General features: G+C 35.7%; 2 pseudogenes; both read right to left on the minus strand.

Annotated features, from left to right (window-relative positions):
- Window positions 1–593: 593 nt before the first annotated feature.
- On the minus strand, window positions 594–3,247 carry LOC149563245 (DNA replication licensing factor MCM3 homolog 1-like; annotated as a pseudogene).
- Window positions 3,248–7,070: 3,823 nt separating this feature from the next.
- On the minus strand, window positions 7,071–17,924 carry LOC149563246 (nucleosome assembly protein 1;3-like; annotated as a pseudogene).
- Between the last annotated feature and the right edge of the window lie 6,283 nt (window positions 17,925–24,207).

The raw sequence follows: 24,207 nt of genomic DNA on the forward strand, positions 1-24,207 counted from the left end.
AAAACACCATTTGAAAAAGAAAAAAAAAAGACTTGACTTAGGGGAACCCATAAGGAAAATGATGTACTTTAGAGCCATTTTACAGTAAGCGAACTTAATCTCTTGATTAGATTCATAGCGAGCGATTCTCAACACCTCATATGGATTCTTCTGGTATTCTTGCACATTATTTTCTCCCTAGTAGAAGGTCGAAGCCCCAGACATCTCGTATAAACCAAATATCAGTGAGAAAGCTTCTTGGGGAAAATTTATGATATCATACGCTTCAACACCCTAGTGTTCAAGAGCCCTCCCATTGTAAGACATTCTGATCCTGAAGAAACAAAAAACTAGAATAGCGTAGTTTTAACCTTGACTCTCCTACGTGCATGTCAAGAATACAATGATAATAGGCTGAAATTGCTTTTTTACATATTAAACTCATGTTGGTCAAAATTTTGACCAACACGGGCATGTATTTAAAAAAATAAGATATGTTTCTTTGCATATTGTGACCAATTTGACCCCATTTTATTAGATGGTCAAAAATTTTGGTCTAAAAATGGGGTCAACTGTACTAGTGAAAGCCTATAATCTTGGAGTAGAGGTAAATACTATTGTGAAAGGCTTGGGAAGTTGAAAACATTTACAGTTCCATAGATAGGATTTGTAGCAACAACTGCACTACATTGTGCATTGAGAGATGCATGAATTCCTTCTTTAGCAATTGTTACTATCTGTTGCTCCATAACCTCATGTATAGACACACGGTCATGATCACTCATCTTGTCAAATTCATCAATGCAAACAACACCACTGTCTGCTAAAACCATTTCTCTAGCTTCCAGCCTATGTTCACCTAAATTAATTTAAACTAATTAGCCAAGAACAAACAAATATTTTCACAGAACCATCCAGTCTTTGACCAATGAAATAATGTCAAATTGGTCATCATCAAAGCATATGGCCATGACAAACTAGGCCTCTTAACAATAGCAAACATATAGATAATAGTCAAGCACATACATAAAATCTCTAAAAACTAATTACCTGTCTCTTGGTCAAAGGTGACAGTGGCTGTCAAACAACCACCAGAAGACCCTTGTCCTATAGTTGATATTGCAAGGGGAGCAATATTCATGATGGATCTTAGGAGTTGGGATTTGGAAACAAAAGGATCACCAACCATCATCATGTTTATATCCCTGCAATGAAATTGATAGAAATGCATGAGTCAATAACCATTAGAAAGAGAAGTATATAGAAAGTATGAAATTAAGGGTTTTAACCTCTCAAATGAGTTCCATTCTTCAAATTCTTCTCAACACCCCCTAGTAGCTACAATACAACAACTTTCTTTATCCAAGTATGCCCATAGATTGAAGGTGCAAGTGACTCTGGCAGTAGACTAAATGTATCCTGCTTATTTCCTATTTTCTTGATTTTTTTATGTCATCACTTGTAAAAATAGGGGTATTTATCTCTTTATTGAGTTGAAACACATTATTGGCAACAATAACAGTCCTTCTTTGAATGGAACACTACATATGTCAAACATGCATGAATTGGAAAAGGGTTCGAAACTAAGAAAGGGCTACCATGAATGAATTGTGCCACTTGTGATTGATTATTCAAAAGGCAAGGTACCTAAAGACACCATTGACACTGCCTTTTCTTTTTCCAAGAATTTCCTTGTAAATTACCACCATTTTTATACAATCTCCAGGCTTGCAAGTGTCAATAGATCATCCTCTATAATAATATCTATTGATCTAGGTATCTGACCAGGAGCAGAGTTCTCAGGTACTTCCTACATAGATATTGTCTGATGGTCTCTATACTTGCACAGACCAAACTCAGTAACTAAGAGATTCCCTTGATCATCCTATCATAACATTAGTAAATTAACTTGCATTAATCCCTTGAAATTGTATGGCATCAATAGTTGCTACATAAAATATTACCCTTTGAAAAAGCAGTAGAAATATTATGGCATAAATGTATGGAATACTTACTCGTGTAGGATAAATAGACCCTATGGGTAGGCCAGTCATTGATGTTATATCTTGATATTCATGAGCTTGAAATTCTCCAGTGATAGGGAAATAATGGACACTTTTAACAACTTTTGGCCTTACTAAAGAACCTATTGGTCATAAATAGGCAACTTTTATCACATAAATGCCCCGGAAGAAGTGATCTTGGTCACAAAATTAAATAGGTATAAAACCTACAATCCTAAGATAAAAACACAGCTAAAAAGTTGGCCTTGAAAATTGAACCAAATGAGAACATATAAAAAATCTAGCGATGCTGTTATGTTAAGAAATTAGTTAATCATACATTGTAGAATCCCTAGGGCAAGGTAAAACAATTTAAGACACCAAATCTTATGCAAGGAAATTATCACACAACCCGACAGTAATAAAAAATTTTCTTCATCTAGTCACAAATTCAACAACATAAAATAGAAAAAAGAAAAAGATGGAATGCAATGTTTTAAACTTCCTTCTCATACCCTAGTATCTAGAACTCCAATCTTCTAACATAGTTACAAGTGAACTCTATTTTTTGTTTTAACACCTTTTTTTACTATTCACTCAAAACTATCAATTCTTTACATAACAATGTATATAGTCATAGCCAACATATAAGGCTAATAAAGGGCATCTGATGTTCATCAATCTATTGAGTATTTTGAAACTAATTTAAACAGGGGGATCATGCCTACGAAAACATATACATACATTTAGTTACAATACCCTCAACGCTAACCATGGTGCTAAGAAATGGAGAAAGGAGCTCTCGAGGAGTAAGCTTGTGAAAGCCAAAATGACCTTCAAAACCAACTTGAATTTGTTGGCCTTCCTGCATATACTTGGGATCCGCATTTCTTGTCACCTCCCCCAGTGCATCAGATAAGGACTGAATGTATTCATTGGGACTCCTTATCACCCTGTGAGCTAAATCATGGCTAAAATTCCTTAGATCAACCATGTCTATAAGCAGGCAATGGAAACCTTGAGTGATCATTCCTCTGATCTTGTCCATGTACACACCTTTCCCCACCTACAAAATGTTGCCACAAACATGTTAAAAGGCTATGTCATGCATTAATGGCTTCTACCATAGTACATTTGATTGGTAAATCTTTTAAAAGACTTATGAGATGAAATGAGAGGAGAGCAAAGAAGAAATTTACATCTTGGTCTAGAAAGTCCATGAAAGTGCGCTTGTGCACCAAAATGGCTTCCTCATTGATATCCATCACCGACAATGTAGCTTCCTACAATGGGAAAATGAGGTGCTGCAAACTATTGATCCAAACCCCACTTGCAAACACCAAAATAGTACTGAACTGAAACAATATATACAAGATTAGTATTGTAGTTGTTCTACTACTTAAAAAATTTGACTACAATATATACAAGATTAATATTGTAGTTGTTCTACTATTTTTGTATTTTGACTCCCTTATGTCTTCTACAACTTGTTCTGCTCATTGTAAAACAAAAAATATATTTTTAGCTCTCTTGACAATCTATTGTCTTCTCATCTTATTCTCTTTGCATTTTTTCAATTAGAAACAATAAAGAAAATGTAATAACTAATAATTACATAAGCTTGTTGTATGCCCAAATTAAATGTAGCTTTTGAAGTCATTGATTAAAAATTATTTATGTAGCCTTTAGCAGGGATTATAATTGCATTCCATTTGCTCAAGTAATGAACATCTATATCTTTCAATGCCCAAAAGACAAAGCTTAGTGCAAGTCTTGCATGAAATTTGATAGAATAAGTAGAGCTAGCCATCATACTTCTGAGAAAAAAATTTTGGGCCTTGATAGGCTAATCCCTCTGATGTTGAAGAATTTGGTGAGTGGGACTATTACATAATTTCCAAAAATTAAAATGACCTCTGTCAATTTAGCCCTGAAAGACCTAGCTTTCTGGCCATTACAATAGTTCTTGGGGTCTTCTCAAACTATATTTACTATGAGAAGAGGATTCAATTGTGCTATTTTTGAGTCCATTGCAAAGGTATAGTGGAATTGGTATTTACATTTTTGGAAATATATTTAATATCTTCCATTACTATTTCTACTGTGATCAGAAAGACAATGAGTGCTGGGAATTATTAGCATTTTACATCTATACACTGGGTATTATTGTCACTGTGGTTTGGCATTAATGGTATTGACATAGCATGAGTGACTTTCTAGTTATAGCCACATCTATCCCTATTTGGACAATTCACCCATTAAGAACAGATGTTGATCTATTCCAATGCTCCCCCTTCAGCACAAGCATCCAATATACTACTAAAAGTTGTGGAATTTTTCTTTGAATGTGTCTAGAGGCCTTTTGTTAAATCTATTATATTCCAAAATCATTGTAAGCCCTGAGACAAAATTTATTTTAGCCATCAAATCAAAAAGATCACATGCCTTGTGTATGCTTTGAGAGATGTTCATGCCTTGTTTTGGAACTCTTGTTTTGGCATAGACAAGGAGGATGCTGGCAAGGGTTCTGAAATCTTTATACCTACCAACTCCATCTTTCTACTCACATGAGCATTTCATTTCATATGATCATTTGAAAATTGTGTCACTCTAACCTCTCAACTATTTCCTCTTGATTGATCATCTCATAACTACTGAATGAGAGCATTGGGATAGCTATAGGCATCCATCAAAGCATAAAGGATTTTGTTAGATGGTGTAGATGAAGTAGTAGCATTTGCCTTGGGAGACATTCTTGGAAAATGGAAGCATAGATAAGTTATGTGAATTGTTTGACAGGATGCCTGAACATAATGTGGTCATTAAAAGGCATGGTTGCTTGATATGCACAAAATAGATATATTGAGAGAATATATTTGTTTAAGTTGCAACTGCCCTGGTAGACATGCATGCAAAATGTGGAATCATAGGTAAGGTGTTTGAACTATTTTATTGAGTGCCTCCATGAAATGTCATCTAATGGCAAGCCAATATTGTAGGATGTGCATATTGATTTTTTGAATATATCTGCACACACACACACACACACACATGCATGCACATATGCGTGTGTATATTTATATCAAAGAAAATGAGTTAAATATATGTGCTTTGCCAACATCTCTTGTCTATGCCAAAATAGAACCTTTGAAATGGGTTATAGACATCTATGAAAGCATAAATGATAGAGAACTATTGTTGGATGTTGTTTCCATTAGCTTGGTAGACATGCATGCAAAATGTGGAATCATAGTTTGCCTTTGCATAGTATACATGGTATAGTTAGTACTATTAATACTACTACCACTACTACTGACTGACCTAGCCTCCTGCTGCTCCTACTGGCAACTAAAGTATTGTATGTAAGCCACTTCTACTGCACAGTGTATACAAGACCCTTCCTTTTCCTTTTCCCTTTCTTCTTTCTCCACTGAAAAAAATCACTGCAGAAACATAGATCACAAGGGCATAGCAAAAGCCAAAATATATATCCACTCTTGAATCATAAATGAATGAATGAAGGGAAAAACTAGGTGGTAGCATAAGTTATAACACAATCAATCAAAATTTAATGAATTTTGATTCCCATTCCATTCCTCCAACTTAACAAAACCTTCCATTGTGTAGCCCCCTGGTTTCTCTTTATCATTGATTTGTGTGTATGTAAAAAGGAGAGATAGAAGAGCCTATGATCAGAACATCACATCAAATCCATGTATAGCAATGAACTGCATTATTCAGTGCCTGGTCATTCATGACTTTATATTCTTACCCAGCTTGGAAAAATCCCAGCTATTTCTCATCAAATCCCACCTAGCTTTATACATCAAAAACTCACAAACCAGGAAAAAAAAAACCATAATCAGTGTCAGCAGATATACTATATGAATATATGAATGCCATGGGAATGTTGTATAGTTGAGGCAGGGGTTTGCAATTGTGCTACAACTTAGTGCTGATTGTAGAATTAATTTGAAACTATACTTAAGATAATTATATTACAAATTGTAGAATTAATTAATTTGGAACCACAATAAAAATAAAATTGCATTGTCTTATATCCCTTGAGTTTCCTCATAAAAACGTACACATAATATTCCTACAACCTACTATTAGTGTGGTTGTGATACACAAAATTCTACATATCATCCAAATACCTTCCATGTGTGAAATATAAAGCACTATAATAGTTTTCTTACTGATGCCTAAATTTTATAAACAACAACGTTCAATTAGCACAACTGTGACAAGACATAGATCATAACGAATTTTGAATGCAATAGGAATGAAAGAAGGGTTTGCACCGAGCCTATCAAACTGATGATAGCTAGTAGTTGCTAAGATTGGAATAACTTGCAAGATGTCGATTGTTACTAATGTTTTTAGAGTGGACAAGATGTGGATTGAAAAAAATTTGTCTTGCCAAGTTATTCACAAGAAAGATATTTGCTACTTAGATAGCTATAATGCAAATATTGTTAAGACTTGGAGAAATATCAATGTTGAATTCATCCTATGTTAAGGCTTGGAGGAAAGCTAACTTAATTCAATATGATATAATCCTATAATTAACAAAATTTTGAAACATGATTTTCATTAGATTAAAAAAGAAGCAGTCAACATTCCTACACATAATGTCATCTCTTTGTTCAACAACAGTTTCCATCTAAAGAAAGACACTGGCAAAAATGCATGATATGAAGGAACTATCTATGAACATACTTGGAAATATACTTCAATATCAGCACCTATAAATTTGCATTTGCACTCAATCGCCTATTGCTGATGTCTGTAGACTCTGTACTAGTGCTTGTACTCAATTGGATGCTATTAAACCCATCCACCAAAAAATTGACTCTAAATTAATCCTATTCCTAATCATAATCTTCTAAAAAGTAAACCCCATAATAAATACCAACCTAGACTTGGAAACTGCCAAACCCTTAACATATGCTTACCTAGAATCTAGGTTGGATTTTAAATCCACACCACTACATTGCCGCAAAAAGATAAATAAATGTTTGATTTCATGCCAAAATTTGAGGAACAAGTATAAATTTGTGAGCATGACATAATCAAGAAAATTGTCTAAGCGCTTTTATGGCCATTTTCTTCCCTTTCATGATCTTCATCCTCTTCCTCACTCCCATCATCATCTTCATCAAAATTGTCATCATCTTCATCTATACATTCATCATCATCACCTACTTCCCCAATGAACCAAGAAACTACATGAGGGATGAGTTTATCCTTAATTGTTGATATGCAAAGAACACATAAAATCAATGAAACCTAGTAACCAGAAGGTACATAAACCCTAACAGTTTACAATGGATCAAGAACAAACCCAATCTCATAGTCTTGCTCCATCATATTTTGTAATTCCTCAGCTTGTAAACCACCCCATAAACTTCTCAAAACACAAATACAGGATGCCAAAAAGTGTATTCTTTGAGAACTAAAGACTGCAGCAATAAAAAAAAGTTTTCTCATCATTACTCATAGCATCATCATCAACATCATCATCTTCAAGAACCTTGGGTGGATCAAAGAAATTGAAGAAACTTGGGCAGTGCTCAATTTGTCATTGGTTTTGCATTCTTCACTCCCTTCTTAGGCTTCTTCTTCATGACCTTTCAAATTAGGTTCTTATTGGGTAACTAATCAATTTCAGTTCTGTGTGTGAAATAACATCATTGGATGAATGAAGAAATTCACATAATCTAATTAGCAAAAGGAGATATTTTCATTAGACTTACCCTACTAAATGATCCAGGATAGGTTCATTTTCATCTTCCATGTAATATATCTTTGTTAACTACATTTCACAAAGGAAATATGATAGGTTAGGAAGGTAATGAATATATTAAGAAATTGAAAGATAAAATAGACATTGAAAGTGTTCTAAGGGCACTAAAATGTGAGTACTTACCACATAATTCTTAAAATAAGAATTCTCATTGAAAAAGAACTCCAACTTGAAACCTTTCTCATGCTTGTCACTGTCAAGGCGAGAACATTGTATATCCTCCAAAAAATTCAAGGCACCTTCATCACATTCTATAATCTATTTATTATTAAAAACAGTCAATAAATTCATTGCATTTTGAAGATAGGTAATATTGCTTGGTATAGCCAAAGTGAGTATTGGATACAAGGAAAAGGAGCAACATCCTACTTGCATTGCCAAAACATCATTGTTCTTCATGGCAGTTAGCCAAAATTTAGGAACGCCCTTTTCTACCATAATGACAAAGATATCACAATAAGCACTTCCCACCAAATATCACAGATCAAATGAACCTTGAATTCGAAATAGTTATTACATACCAGCATCATCTTTTTTTGAATCTTCCTCCTCTTTTTTATCATCTTCAACATCTACTGCTCCATTCGCAATGTCATATCACTGCAACAAAATATTTCATTACAGGAATATAGATTACAGAGTATTGAGCAGAATCAAGATGTTTTTACCCTAAGAGCTAAACATCTTTTACAAAATTTTGTACTGAGAATTGTAAACTGAAGTAGTTATTTTGTCTCTTTAATTTCTTACCGACATATAATTATCCAAGAGAAAGATCTGAATAAAATATAGTTTATTACAGATCAAGTTGCTCCTAAAGGATTGTAAAAGTTCCATCTATGCTTTAAGGATGTCATGTCATAGAACCAAAAAGAATTTTCTATTATGATATTATCCTATTTTCACTTGATTAGACATCATCTATTCTTCCATTTTCTTGTTCTTATCCTGAGATATTTTATGGTCAACACTGAAAAATCAGCTATAGTGTAAACAAAGAAGACTCGCATCTCATAATATTTGTTTGAATGCACACCATATTTAGTTGGGGATGAAATATAGGTTATAAGAAGGAAAGACATTATGAAATAGAATAGATAAGGTTACATGGGAATCCTAGGATAAAAATAAATTCTAGAGAATGTTAAGGAAATTGCACAAGTGAAACAAGATATTGTTATTTAGGAAAATCTCTGTTATGAATCATGTGAACAGAAGATGCAATAATAATGAAAAAATAACATCTCAAAAAATCAAAGATATAGCAGATTAGATCATATAGGAATCCTAGAGTAGAAAGACAATCAAGAATATGACAAGGAAATGCTGCACAAGGGATGCTAGATATTGTGTTCCAGGCAAGTCAATCTATAATGAATCATGTGCTGTCTGACCCCAAAATTGTAACTAATAAGAATAAAGTAGAAGTAGACAACAACATCTGGTACAATCTATATAATGAGTACAAAGTACCTGACTTAAATTATCAACCTTTGTGGTAGCTTAATATCAACCAATTATATAAAGAAATATATACAAATTTGCAGGTTCCAATCCATTAGAATAAACCTAGATTTAAGTTTTAAATGATTTAATATACATAGAAAGAATACAACAACATCAAGTAAAATCTCATAATATGAAAAGTACTTGACTTTCAATGTATATATCAACTACATGTGTGCAAACTCCTATGAGTAAGCAAGTTTCAATCTATTGGACCAAGTTTTCTGATAAAGATAACAATATACAAAAGCGCCTAAAAATTCAATAATTGCTTCAAAAAGCAAGAGATCAAGAGATTATATGAAGCTTTCAATTTTGAACACCCAGAAAAAACACTAAACACAGATACCTTCTTGTAAAAAGGTTCATAAAGCTTTTGATACTTGGCCTCCAACGCAGCTTTTTCTTCAAAAAAATTGGTCTCTATCTCCTTATGTTTACCCTTTATTGGTAGCACAAAAATCATAAATCCCTTTGCATGAATATATTTACACAGAAAATCACAATCTAGACATATCAATACCTGTAGATCTTGCAATGCCTCCACTCGCTTCTTTACTTTGTGAGGAGGTGATTCAATGTAGCCTGATGAGGTACTGACAAGATTCTGTAGCTTGTCCTGAAACATATCATGGAAGAGTTATTAAATCCAGTGATAACTAGAAATTTCTATTATAAACTAGATTCTATCCAGCAAAGGCATTGCCAATTTATCTTGGGCTTTAGAAATTTTACTTCCACACAGAGATGGATGAACAAAGAATTTGCCCATGTTCTCACAATACAAAGACAACCATCCTTGAGATTTATGTTTAGAAAATATTTCCAACAAATTCTTGATATGATTACAGTAGAGATTTGAAAAAATTATTAATGCTATTGAGACAGTTTGGTATAGAAATATGCAATGCTCCTATGAACTTATATGTTACCACGAAAACCTGTTGATATTCAATTATAATACACATTAGAGTAGTTGTTATCATATATTCTTACTATTTAATGATTATTAATTCATATTAATGTAATATCTAAACTAAAATTATCTCATATATGCATCAAAATTAATAATATTTTATAGAAGTTATCTTTTTAAATGAATTGCATACTCCAACTTAAGTTAAAATTGTTATTTTCGTGAAAAAATCTGGAAGATCCAAAGAAGGAACATTAAAATAAGATAATCAAGAATCAACTGTATGGGGTCTTCATACCAAAAAAATGGCATATTCATCTTATCTCCATCCCCATTTCCTAGTGACCAAGGGTTAAATCCATTATGCTTTAGGTTATACAATTATTTTATATTAAATATTCAGTTTAATGGCAAGTAAAGTGATGAGTTTAGGGGCAATATCAATTGGGTAGGGGGCACAACATTAGGTACATGAGTTATCCTTGGCTGCAGTCTATGACTCCAAGCTAGATGCACACTGTTGTTACTGATACACCCTAACACAACATTGCCCAAGGATTATTTAAATTATTTTGCACATTACCTTATTATATACTAAGCTGATCGAGGAGTCAAGCCAAAAGAGTATACCAATGCATTTGCTTAATTTTATTAGATTTCTAAAGTTCATGCTTTTATTGAATAATGGTTCTAAATTAACTTATGTTTGCAACATAAAGTAGTAATTTTTTAGATTACACTCTGTGATCCATCATCAAGAGGAAGAGAAAAAAAAAAGATTGTATAAAAAAAATTGCAGACACTATTCAATTCAGAAGCATTATTCAATGTATTTGCTAGTAAATAAGGATACAAAAAAACTAAGTAGGAGAGTGAACCCTGTGACAACTTTTCTTATCATCTACTTACTACAAAGTGAGTTACTTTACTTAAGAGTGGAATCAAGAAAACCAAGTACAACTAGCATAAGGTTTTGTTCTATGGGATGTCCCATGATGATCAAATGGTTTCCCTATTCAGGTGATTAGAAATAACATTTTGCAAAATCAAATGCAAGTACCATATGTTCCTTACTTCTTCAATAGGATGAATTGTAAAAAATACAATAACTAGTATTAGAATATAATTTTTTGGTACAATGGAAGAAGCATAATTTGATTAGCATTGCAGTTGAAATCCCAATTCATGGGCAATAGTTCGTAATCCAAAATAATTCATACGAGTTGTGAAAAGCACAATAACTTGAATTATAATAGAAATTTTTGGTAGTATGGTAGAAGCATACCTTGATTAGTAGTGTAGTTACAGTCCTAATTTATCAGAAAAATTAGGAAATTCAAAAGAACAAGCATAGATTAGTAGTGCAATTACAATTCCAATCTAGGGATAGTAGTCTGTGAATCCAAAAGAACTGAGATCAATTGTGAAAAACACAATATCTGCTATTATAATGGAATTTTTGGGTAGAATGGCAAAAGCATACCTTTATTACTAGTGCAATTACAATCCCAATTCGTGGATAATAGTTTCTAAAGAAAGATGTTTTCCACCTATTAGTGCTCTTAGAAAGAACAAGGTTAGTATCATCATTGTTTCAAATTGGATGGACTAGCCTGATCATATGGGCTTGACAAATCCAAACACATGAATTGCTAAGAAACTTAAATTCTATTTGTCTACGAGCTTTTGAGACATTGCATTTTTATAGAGAGTCCACAGAGCAACAGATATAGAATGAACTTGAATGATCTGGGCAACAAACTTGGCCTCAGACAACATCAACATTGAAAAAAGCTTATTCAAATTAACCTGCCCTGCTCCATTTATTTCTTCTATAGTTTGCAAAACTAAAAGCCTGGGCCTAATTAACTTGTCTAAACTCATTGAAAATAGGCATGAATTCTTTGCCACAAAGTCTACAGAGAGTTTAATGTGATTGAGCATAAATTCCAATTTTTTCTTAATGCTTCCCTTCGGCATTGTGAGAATTAAAGGGAAAACCCTAACTACATGTGAGAGACTGCAAAGTTAAAGATTGTCTATCCTAGCCTATAACACTTTAATAGGAGTTATGGCCAACATGCTCACAATGTATTTGTACATTTTTCCTTCCTTGCAAAAACCAATATTTTGAATGAGATCAAGTTGCTCTGGGGTTAGAAAACTATGCCTCAAAACACAAGTATCTATCAACAAAAACATTGTGAGCTCTATTCCATGAAAACCAAAACCCTCCCAAAGTTTTCTGCAAGCATTTTCCATGAAGAAAGTAGTAGTTCCTAATTGCTCTAATCAAAAAATTATTTGTCAGAAATATAGTCTTGAGAAGCTCAATGTTGGAGCAGAGGACTTCTAGCTTTGTTGTTAAGATCCGAGGTAGCCCAAATACAATTTCGTTAGATTTTCCCTCCAAATGCCAAAATCTCTTAACAGGTGAATCTTTGGCTCCAACACTCTTTTCGCACTTGTGACCAAAAGTGTGGGCTAAGATTTGATTATGTTTATAATTTGCTCATCATTGCATGAGTATGGACTAAGCGTTGGTCAAAATTTTGACCAACACGGGCAAGAATTTTTTTTATTAAAAATTTTCCTTCCATATTCTGACCAATCTAAAACATTTTAATAGATGGTCAAAAATTTTGGTCTAAAAATGGAGTCAAATGTACTACTGACATGATTGAAGTTGATATCAAATATCTTAGTCACACAATAGAAAAGAAAAGAAATAGAAGGTTTGATGATGAAAACCACATTGTGGTAGTGTCAAAACCTAAAATAGTAAAAATAAAAGACATATCCAAAGGTAAAAACCTCTTTGAGGCACCTACAGATGAGATATTTGATGCACTTCCTAGTCATTTTTAGGAAAGACAATCAATGTTGATAGAACTGCCATAGTCAATCAACTTGGGAATAGAGGAACATCCTCACATGATACATCTTACACAGTCATTATCTCCACAACAAAAAGAGGAATTCATTGCATTCTTCCAAGAGAAAAAGATAAATTTTGCGTGGACATACTCAAACATGCTAGGTTTAGATCTTGATCTCATAATGTATCATTTATCTATTGCATCAGGAGTTAAACCAGCTAAACAAAAACTTGGAAAATGCATCCTCATGTTACATTAATTTTCAAAGATGAACTAGAAAAGCTTCTGAAAGCTAGTTTCTTCCATGCTATTGATTATGTTGAATGAATATCAAACATTGTTCCAGTCTCCAAACATGACAAATCTATCAAAGTTAGTATAGTTTTTTGAGATCTAAACTTAGCATGTCTAGAGGATGATTTTCCACTCTCCAACATTGATATGATAGTGGATATGACATCCTAGATTGTATGAAGAAATTTAGTCTGAGACTTAATCCCAAGAAATTTGCATTTGGTATAATGTCTAAGAAATTACTTGGTTACATTATGTATGCAAAAGGAATCAAGGTCAAACCAAAGAAAGTTCAAGAAATCATGGACATGCCTCCAGTCCATAATACCAGCCAAATGAGGGACTTACATGGAAGACTTCAATCCATTCATAGATTCATCTCACAACTAACAGACAGGTCACAACCTTTTACCAAGACTCTGCATAAAAGTGTGAAATATAACTAGAGCCAAGATTGCGATCAAAGTCTAACAAAAATAAGGAAATACTTTGCTAATCCACTGATCTTGATGCCTTCTATCTACAAGAAGCCTCTTATTTTGTACATCTTAGTAACAAAGTCATCTCTTGGTATCTTGCTAGCTCAAGAAGATAATGATAACAAGGAATGAGCTATCTACTATCTGAGTCACACGCTGATTTATTACAAAATGAATTATAGCATCATTGAGAAGGCTTTCTTGGTAATTGTATTTTCTTCCCAAAAGTTGAGACACTACATGCTGACTCACACTATGTGACTGGTTGCTAAAATTGATGCACTAAAATACTTACTCAACAAGGAAACTCTAATAGGAAGGTTAGATAAGTGGGTCATGATACTAAGCAAGTTTGACATTCAATATGTTGAGAGAAAGGATATCAAAGGCAAAGAAATCATTGGTCAATTAGCATAAGCACCAATGTAGATTTTTCTTCCACTAAGAATTGACTTCTCTGATGAATCAATTCTAATGCTAACACACCAAACTTGGGTGATGTTCTTTGACAATTCCTTCACACAATAGGGATCTGGTGCTAGGCTCTTATTAATAACACCATAGAGGTATTCACAACTTGAGGCATACAATATTACATTTTTTTGTACAAACAACATTGCAGAATATGATGCCCTAATTAATGACATGAAGATTATAGTTGAATGGAGAGTGGATGAATTAAACATCTTTGGTAATTCACAACTCATAATCCACCAGGTCAATGATGTATATTAGAAGAAAGATGAGAAATTGATCCCTTATAAATGCATTTTGGCTGAGCTAAAGAAATACTTTTCTCATATCACTTTCGAACAAATTCATCAGGTAGACAACAAAGCGATCTATTCAATGACTACTCTTGCTTCCATGTTATAGATGCAAGAGAATGATCTTTGACATGAGTTACTAGTGGAAACATTACTCTACCTTGCCTATAATTCTCTTGAATCTCAAATGATCTATTCTATTGTAGGACACAATTCATCTCGCTACCACAATATGTATTCTTACTTGTATGACCAAACCTATATATGTGAAAATGCAACCTATGCTAACACACACACTTCAAGACAGTCATTGCATGCGGATTCATTCCGAAATAAACATTGAATTGTTCATCCAAAATTTTCCCTGCAAAGCGACCTGTTGCCTTCTATCTAAAGGGATTTTTCCTGTTAATATCCTCAGAATCAAGGTGTAGGCAACCAGACCCTCTAAGAATGAAGGATTTGACAATGAAATTAAGCTAAGAACGAGAATGCAAATTAATCTAAAATGAAAGATGCAATGTAATCTAAGAACAAATAAAACAAACTAGATTAAGCATATGCATGATTAAACTAAAATGAGATTAAACTAAGAATGAGAATGTATGCAAGAAATGTAAGCAAACGTGAGCATGATATTCAGCAGCGATTCGATGCAAATTCTCCAAATTCATCCTCTAAAATGAGGAGATGAGGGTCTCTTAAATAGACTCTCCTGGAATCCATCAACGGTTGAGATCGATTCAGATCAACGGTCAAGATTGAAGATGAGGTTCAATTATAAATGGAGATTCCCAAATTAAAGGGAGTTAACAGACTTAATTTGAGTAAAATAAGGAGTTAACTGTTTTAATTTGAGTAGAAAAAGGAGTTAACTGATTTAACTCATTTTTGATCAATAGTGAACTGGAAATTTCCCTTTTTGAACTGAAGAGAGATTTTGTTGAGATATTTAATTTAATAAAATGAGATATGCTCTCATAATTACTTTTTCTATTTAATTAAATAATCTTTAATTAATTAGAGATACTTTTGTTTAATTAAATAACTTCATTTAATTAATTAGGAATGGCTTCCCATTTAATTAAATAACTTTGTTTAATTATTTAGAAGTAAGTACTCCATTTAATTAAATAATTTCATTTAATTAATTAGAAATACCTTTCTCATTTAATTAAATAATTTATTTAATTAATTAAAATAGGCATATTTATTAAATTAAATAAATGTAATTCCATAGTACATTAGCCTTAGGATATAATTTAACTTAATTAAAGTATAAATACTTAATAATTAAATTAAATATTAATAAATAGGTTTAATGTGACTAATATGAGTGAATACTATAGGAATTAAATAATAATCATGATGAATGTAGATTTAGGTTTTTTGCATTTGACAATTAAGTCAAGTAGCGAATAGCAGAATACGAATTGCTTATTAGAATAGGACTTTAAGATTGATCAGAAATAGAACAAAATTGGTTGAGATGGCAATGAGCCAATTTTGGGGTATTACATTTTTCCCCTCTTTGAATGAATGTGCGAGCAACACCTTCAATTCAAAGAAAATCAGAAAGCATGATGCAAACATGAGATTGGTTCCGAAGGTGATGATACAGAGACCAATTAATAAGCTTTTTAAGGACCATCTCTAGAATAGAGCTTAATCCTAAGGGATCCGAGTAGAACACTTAGATACCTAATAGTGATAGCATTTAAAAGATTACTTCCAGAACGAAGCGTAATCTTTAAGGATCTAGACAGAACATCTAGATACCTGAAATTGATAGCATTTAGAAGATTATCTCCAGAATAGAGCGTAATCTTCAAGGATCTAGATAGAACACCTAGATACCCGAGAATGATAGCATTTAGAAGATTATCTCCAGAATAGAGCGTAATCTTCAAGGATCTAGATAGAACACCTAGATACCTAAAATTGATAGCATTTAGAAGATTATCTCCAGAATAGAGCATAATCTTCAAAGATCCAGATAGAACACCTAGATACCTAAAATTGATAGCATTTAGAAGATTATCTCCAGAATAGAGCGTAATCTTCAAGGATCCAGATAGAACACCTAGATACTCAAGATTGATAAAAGATAACAAGGTCCAATCATGAGTCATAGAATCATCCCTAGAATGAGGCTTGATCCTTAGGAGTTAGGGTTTAGACTATCCCAATACCTGTCTATCAAATTCTAAGAAGAGTTGTTATAAGGTTGATCAATTGATGAAAAGATAAGATAGATGGCAAAGATGCCAGATAGAAGGGAACAAAATGCCCCGAGTGATGAGATGCCCTAAGTGACTAGGACATAAGATGGGAACTAGATGCCCCGAGCAATAAGTATTTAATGATGTATTCATCCTGCCCCCTCGGGAGAGAAATTGAAAGATGACACACCAGAAATATGATTGAAGCAGTACATCATGAGATATAGAAGAAATTTGAGATTCAACAGAAGCTAGAAGAGATCAGAATGATGTAAAGAAAATTCAGGGTTGATTTGAAATGATTGCGAAGTCGCAAAAACCAAGTTTGACCAAAAGTTGACCAGATTCAGCCACAGTTGACTTAAGTTTGACTATTTTCAAAATGAATTTTGAAAATATGGAGAATGTAAAGTTGAAAGGATTCCAAGAATCATAAAGTATCAAAAAGATTTGGGCTGCACAAGCGGTTGATCACGTTGGTCCCCAAAATTTTAAAATGAATTTTTAAGGCTCTTAGGTGTGTCAGATTTTGAATTTGATCCCAAAAATGGATTTAGAATGGTCCAATTAGCCAGGGGTGCGATTTTCATGCAAATTTGAGCACTTTGAAAAATTTGGTCAACACCTATATAAGGACTCGAAGCGTCATTTTCAATTCATTTTTTCTTTTTGTCTTGTAGTGATTTTGAGCTCTGATAGAGACATGGCAGTGAACATGAGATATCATCATTTTGAGTGCTCTAGACGACACAACCGGCCAGCAAACTACAGACCATCGGTGAGTCATCGATTTCCCATCTTCGTACTTTTGTTGTCACACATTTCGAGGTCATTTATGCACATTTTTAGCATGTTTTAGAATGTCCAATTCTTTCTTCATGCGAGACCGATCTCTTCTCGCACGAAGATATTCTTTCTTTGCGCGAAGAAATAAGGTGCGCTGTTTCTTTGCGCGTGGCCAGAATATCTTCGCGTGAGGCAGTTTCGGTTTCGTGCGAAGGTGGAGATTCTTCGCTCAAGGCAATTCGTGTTTCACGTGAGAACCTCTTTTCTTGCACAGGAAGATCCATCTTCGCGCGAAGGATAGATTCTTCGCGTGAAGAAAAACTAGTTTCGCGTGAAGCTAAACATCTTTGCGCGAGATTTCATGAATTTTGCACGAAATTCTGCGATAGTTATGTGGTTTCGCATTTAGAAATCACACTTTATTTTATTTTGATGCTTTGATTTGACTTGATACTGATCGTTTGATTGTCATTTTTTTTTTGTGCGTGCAAGAGGTCTTTGGAGATGTGTCATTCAGATCTCATTATCCACCGTATGGAGAGTTATTGAGGAGTTTGGATGACACAGATCGGGCACACATTGCCCGATTGGGTTTGTCTTCACTATGCTAGATTCCAGCCATGATGGTGAATCATAGTTTATTGACTGCATTGGTAGAGTGTTTCCATTCAGAGATGAACACATTTCATTTGCCGATGGGTGAGATAACGATTACCTCGGAGGATATTTGGAGGATACTGAGGATCCCATTTCACGGTGCTCGAGTCATCTACGATACAGTGCCTCGATTAGGGACAGAGGCACTTTCCATTGTATTCGAGAGAGAGCTACCAAGAGGCAGAGCCATTAGCTAGGATGAGCTGATGCATACCTATAGACCTACACACAGGTTGGCATCTATGCCGGGTATTTTCTTGAGCTGCTTCCTATGTCCTGATAGGGGACAGAATGGATTGGAGTGTGGATGGGGTGTCATGCTCCGTAGGATGGTTGAGGCACCTGAGATCTTTGGGTGGGGTCAGTGCATGTTGGCCCATCTTTTTCATGAGATTCATGAGGTCATCTTCCATGAGAAGAAGATCAGGGTAGTGGGTGTGTATGTGCTACAGATTTGGGCCTGGGAGCATCTCCCTGTATATAGGCCAATTTTTGAGGATTCTTAGGAGCCCATGGAGCCCTACATCTGCAGATATCGAGGGCATATTACCTAGGCCCACTTGGGTAAGACTGAGCATTGGTGGACACATCTCGATGACATGGTGTCTATTATATGGCAACCCTAGAGAGAGACAGAGGACAGGGATGATGCCCCAAGCGAGCTGCCCTGGATGTTTAGTTCTCGACTGCTGGCAGACAGGACAACATTCGTCATAGAGAGATTCATGATCTCACAAGTGTGGTGGTAGTACGGCCGACCACAAGACATTTTAGCTAAGTACTATGCCTATGCCAAGGTGCAAAAGGATATTGAGCGGGGATGGCCTCCATGAATGGATCCAGGACGATCCATGATAGATATCCACAGTTTGGCTGCTGTTTAGTGGGTCTACCTGCCAGAGGTAGTAGATGTAGGGATGACACTTGCATATTAGGCATTTTTGATGAGCCATCCATTCCCACACTTCATAGATCTATTAGGGGTGGCAGGGCAGGTACAGGGGTAGGGACAAGTGCCTCAGTAGCAGTAGGCATAGCCACAGGTGCCACCACAAGTTTAGCACCAGGTACAATAGATACCTATTCCTCCATGTCAGATGAGATCAGACCCAGGTGCTGGGGGTAGTGGGGCAGGACATAGTCGGTGGAGGAGGCAGAGGACAGAGGAGCAGGCCCCTCAGCAGGAGATCCCATAGTAGCAGGTGCCTCCATAGCCATAGGTACCTCCACCAGAGATGGTTGATGAGGATATGCCGGATCAGCCAGCAAGTGGGGTATAGGATGTGGTATGGTGGTACCAAGAGCGGGTTCATGTGGCCTCCTGGAAGTTGGGAGAGTTGCAGATAGCATTAGCAGTTAGGGATGCGCAGCTGGTAGAGCAAAAAAGAGAGACAAATTGTCAGAGAGAGCACACGGAGGCTGCAGAGCAGAGGCTAGAGCTGGCACAGGATGAGATTCACTTTCAGTCTGCTCAGGCTGCATATTATTATGCAGCATATACTAGTGCAGTAACTAATGAGACATTGCAGGTGCAACGATTCTCTCAGTACGCATGAGAGTTTGAAGGTTCATGACCTCATGTCAGGCTGGATATGCCACCACTGCCTCCGCCACCTGCTGCCCCTGCTCCTCCTAGAGGCAAGAGTTTGGGACAAAGTTAGACTCTTTGTGCCTGCCTTTGTATTTTGATCCCTAGCTATGTATCGATTGGTGTGCCAGCACCACATGTATCATTTTTGATCGATTGCACTTGAGTAGCGCCCCTTTTTTTGTACTGACCCATTCTTTGATATATATATATATATACAAGATTTTGAGCTGAGTATTATTGTGTACATGTCATTGTCTGTTTTATTTTGCTCTGATATATATGAGATGTATGTTGTATTTAGATAGAACGTATATGTATGAACTGACATCTGACATAGTGTTGTGTATTTTTTTGTTTGACAGTCACAGGTATTCCATTGAGGAGCGAGAATCAATGAACCAAATGCTTGTGCAGCCGTGGAGGAATCTGATGCATGTGGAGTATGAATAGGATTACCATCGAATCACGTGCTAATGCAAATGAAGTATGCAAGACTATGTTAAATGCAACACTAGGTCTGGTTACCAAGCCTCGACGATTTACCATCACTGGATATAAAATAAAGCTCGTATGTTATACAACTTCCACTGATATTGCAATCATGAAAATATGAATATAACCTACGTTATTGGGATGTCGGGATTAAATGTAAGCATTCAAGGCACAAGAAGCTAGAATGACCAGAACATTTGTCCCTTTTAATGTAGCAAGTTAACATAAGCATCAAAGCATAAATGGTAGGATGACCTAAATGTTGCTTGCATGAAAGGCACACCAAACACATGGGAGATTCCTCTTTATGCTAAGTTTTCAGTATTCATTTTGTCTGCAATGACCCTTGCATTCGTAACCTGAGATAGAAGTGTGCTAGATATACTCACAGTGACTCGTACATTCACTTAGTAGGACGAGTATCAATATTTATTGTAGCATGAAGAGTTCACTCCAACAAACTAGGAGAAGAACCAATGTCATTGACGTATCTGTGTAAAAGGAGTCGAGGTACACACGACCATCCAATATGAGATGAAGGCTCTTATAGTGGACACCCCTCTTATAGGAATAGATCAACTTATTAGAACTAAACCGCAAACAGAAAGCAAAGAAAAAGATCATGCCCCCAGTCATTACTTCTCTAGTTGAAGATGACATCATTGAGTTGCTCGAGGAGATATGATAAAGTAAAACAAAGCAAACAAAGAAAATGCTCAGCATGTCCAAACAAGTATATCATTTTTTTTTTGCGAGTTCAATGTTTTCGGGATTGATGTCAAGTGTCAATGTCCAAAACATGTAATAAAGAAATCTCTTCAGTAGGGTGACAATAGTAGGCAGACACAGTCAGAACGACCTGTGACTGAGGTCAAAGAGGAATCTTCATGGTGAAGAACCTAAGAAGAACTAAGCGACAGTAGACAGACACAGCCAGAATGACTGGTGACCTACGCAAAAGAGATCTTCCATAAAGGAATCTTGAGACATGACCCGAGCAACGATAGGTAGACACAGCTGTAACAACTAGTGATCATTGTGAAAGAGATTCTATGAGGATAATCTCGAAAAGAGTGACACTAGCGACAGTAGGCAGACGCAGTCAGAATGACTGGTGACTATCATGAAGGAGATTCTATGAGGAGAATCTCGAAAAGAGTGACACTGGTGATAGTAGGCAGATGTAGTCAGAATGACTGGTGACTATCATGAAGGAGATTCTACGAGGAGAATCTCAAAAAGAGTGACATTGGTGACAGTAGGAAGACGTAGTTAGAATGACTGGTGACTGTCACAAAGGAGATTCTATGAGGAGAATCTCGAAAAGAGTGACACTGGTGACAGTAGGTAGACATATTCAGAATGACTGGTGACTGTCACGAAGGAGATTCTATGAGCAGAATCTTGAAAAGAGTGACACTGGTGATAGTATGCAGACACAGTCAAAATGATTGGTGACTGTCACGAAGGAGATTCTATGAGGAGAATCTCGAAAAGAGTGACACTGGTGACAGTAGGTAGACACAGTCAAAATGACTAGTGACTGTCATGAAGGAGATTCTATGAGGAGACTCTCGAGATGAGTGACACTAGAGGGGAATGCCCCCAAGCTATGACAAGACTCAATCCATGGATACATGAGCAAGAAAAGCAGGAAAGCGAAAGCATGAAAGTGACTATACAGAGTAGCCAGAAGATGCGCTGCAAGATGGAGCATTGGGAACAAGAGGCACCTGTTTACCAGGTTTTCACCTTCTTGGCAGGATTTTCCTTTTTTGCTACCATGATGCCTATTTCTAGGTTTTCATCAATGGCACATTTTTTTAATTTTTTTTTTGGTGTTACGAAGGCACCTATTGCTAGTTTTTTACCAGGGTAACAATTTTTTTAGGACTTTTTCTGATTTTTTAGGATTTTTTTCAAGACATTTAGATATGTACAGAGAGCTTGCTGAGATTGAATCAACTATAAAACTACTTTAGGTGGAGAGTGTTCATAGGCTCTTTAAGCACTTCTCCTTCGGTTGTCAAAAGTTGATAGGCACCAGATCCATATACTGCAGTAATGATGTAAGGACCTAGCCAGTTTGGTTCAAATTTTCCCTTTTGCATTCATTGTTGTTGATTCTTAGGATTCTCTCTCAGTACGAGATCACCCAGCTGGAAGTCACGTGGCCTAATTCTCCTATTGTAGCTTCGTGCCATTCTTTGTTGATATGCTCCTAGATGATCACAGGCCACTTGTCATCGTTCATCCAGCAACACAAGCTCTTGAAGCTGGGCTATCCTATAGTCATCATCTATGATAAGACCTTTCATAGAGATTCTCAAGGTAGGAATCTTGACCTCTATCGGAAGCACAACATCCACCCCATATACCAACGCAAAAGGAGTCGTGCCTATTGGAGTTCTAATGCTTGTTCTATATGCCCACAGGGCTGGATTGATCTGGAGATGCCAGTCTCTCCCTGACTTACTGACTGTGCGATGAAAAATTTTGAGGATCACCTTATTGGATGCCTCAGCTTGGCCATTACCCTGGGGGTAATAAATGGAAGACCAATGTTGTGTAATTTTAAATTTCTTGCACAGTTCCTTAAGGTCTTTACTTTTGAACTGTCCTCCATTGTCAGTAATGATTGAGGATGGTATACTATATCTACAGATGATGTAGTTTGTGATAAAAAGTGCTATAGCTTTGCCATCAGCAATTGTGAGAGGGACTGCCTCTACCCATTTCGTGAAATAATCTGTAGCGGTGATAATGAACTTATGTCCATTAGAAGAGGTTGGGTGAATCTGCCCCACCAAGTCAAAGGCCCATTGTTGAAATGGCCATGTTGTAGTAGAGGGAATCAATTCTCTAGCTGGAGCGTGAATGAGATTCCCATGTAGCTAACACTATTTACATGACCTAGCATATTTAATAGCTTCTTGCTCCATTTTAGGCCAGTAGTAACCAGCACGAAGGAGTTTGTGAGCTAGTGTTAGGCCATTTGAATGAGATCTGCAAATGCCTTCGTGAACATCAATTAGTGCACGTTTGGATTTGTTGGGTTCTAAAAACCTAAGGAGTGTTCCGTCGAGACCTCTCCTATACAGATCTTTAGCAATAATGACATAATGTGAAGTGTTACGGATTAGGTAACATTTCTCATTCTGGGTCAGACCTTCCAGAATGGTTTGATTACGAAGGTAGGAATAGGCATGATGGTAGCGGGATGATTCTTTTCCTATAATAGAATAGATCATCTTGGAATCAGGTGTGTCATAGGCTGGGTAGTGTAATGCTTCCACCAAGAACTCCTGCCGTAGATCATTTTTTGGCATTTGTAGAAAGGAGGCCAGAGTGGCCATGGCATCAGCTGCTTTATTATCTGCGCGTGGAACTTGTTGGAAGGTGATGTGTGAAAAATATTTTTTCAAGTCATCAACCATGCATTTGTAAGGAATTAGTTTTTCATCCTTTGTTTGATACACATCATTTACTTGGTTAATGACAAGCTGAGAGTCACCGAAGATATCCAACTGATCTACTCTCCATTCAACTGCGATTTCATACCATTGATCAAAGCTTCATATTCAACAATGTTATTTGTACAAGGAAACAAAATCTTGTACGCTTTGGGCAATGAGTATTTCTGTGGTGTGATGAAAAGTAATCCAGCACCTGATCCTTGTTGTGTGAAGGATTCATCGAAGAACATAACCCATGTATGATGAGTGAGTGTTAGAATTGACTCATCTAGAAAATCAACATTTATTGGTAGAAGACTCTGTATGGGTGCCTCGGCCAACTGGTCTGCAATTGCCTATCCCTTTATAGCT

Source organism: Cupressus sempervirens, chromosome 4 (genome assembly GCF_028749045.1).
Source record: "Cupressus sempervirens isolate cs-2001-9-10 chromosome 4, ASM2874904v1, whole genome shotgun sequence".
Classification (NCBI taxonomy): domain Eukaryota; kingdom Viridiplantae; phylum Streptophyta; class Pinopsida; order Cupressales; family Cupressaceae; genus Cupressus; species Cupressus sempervirens.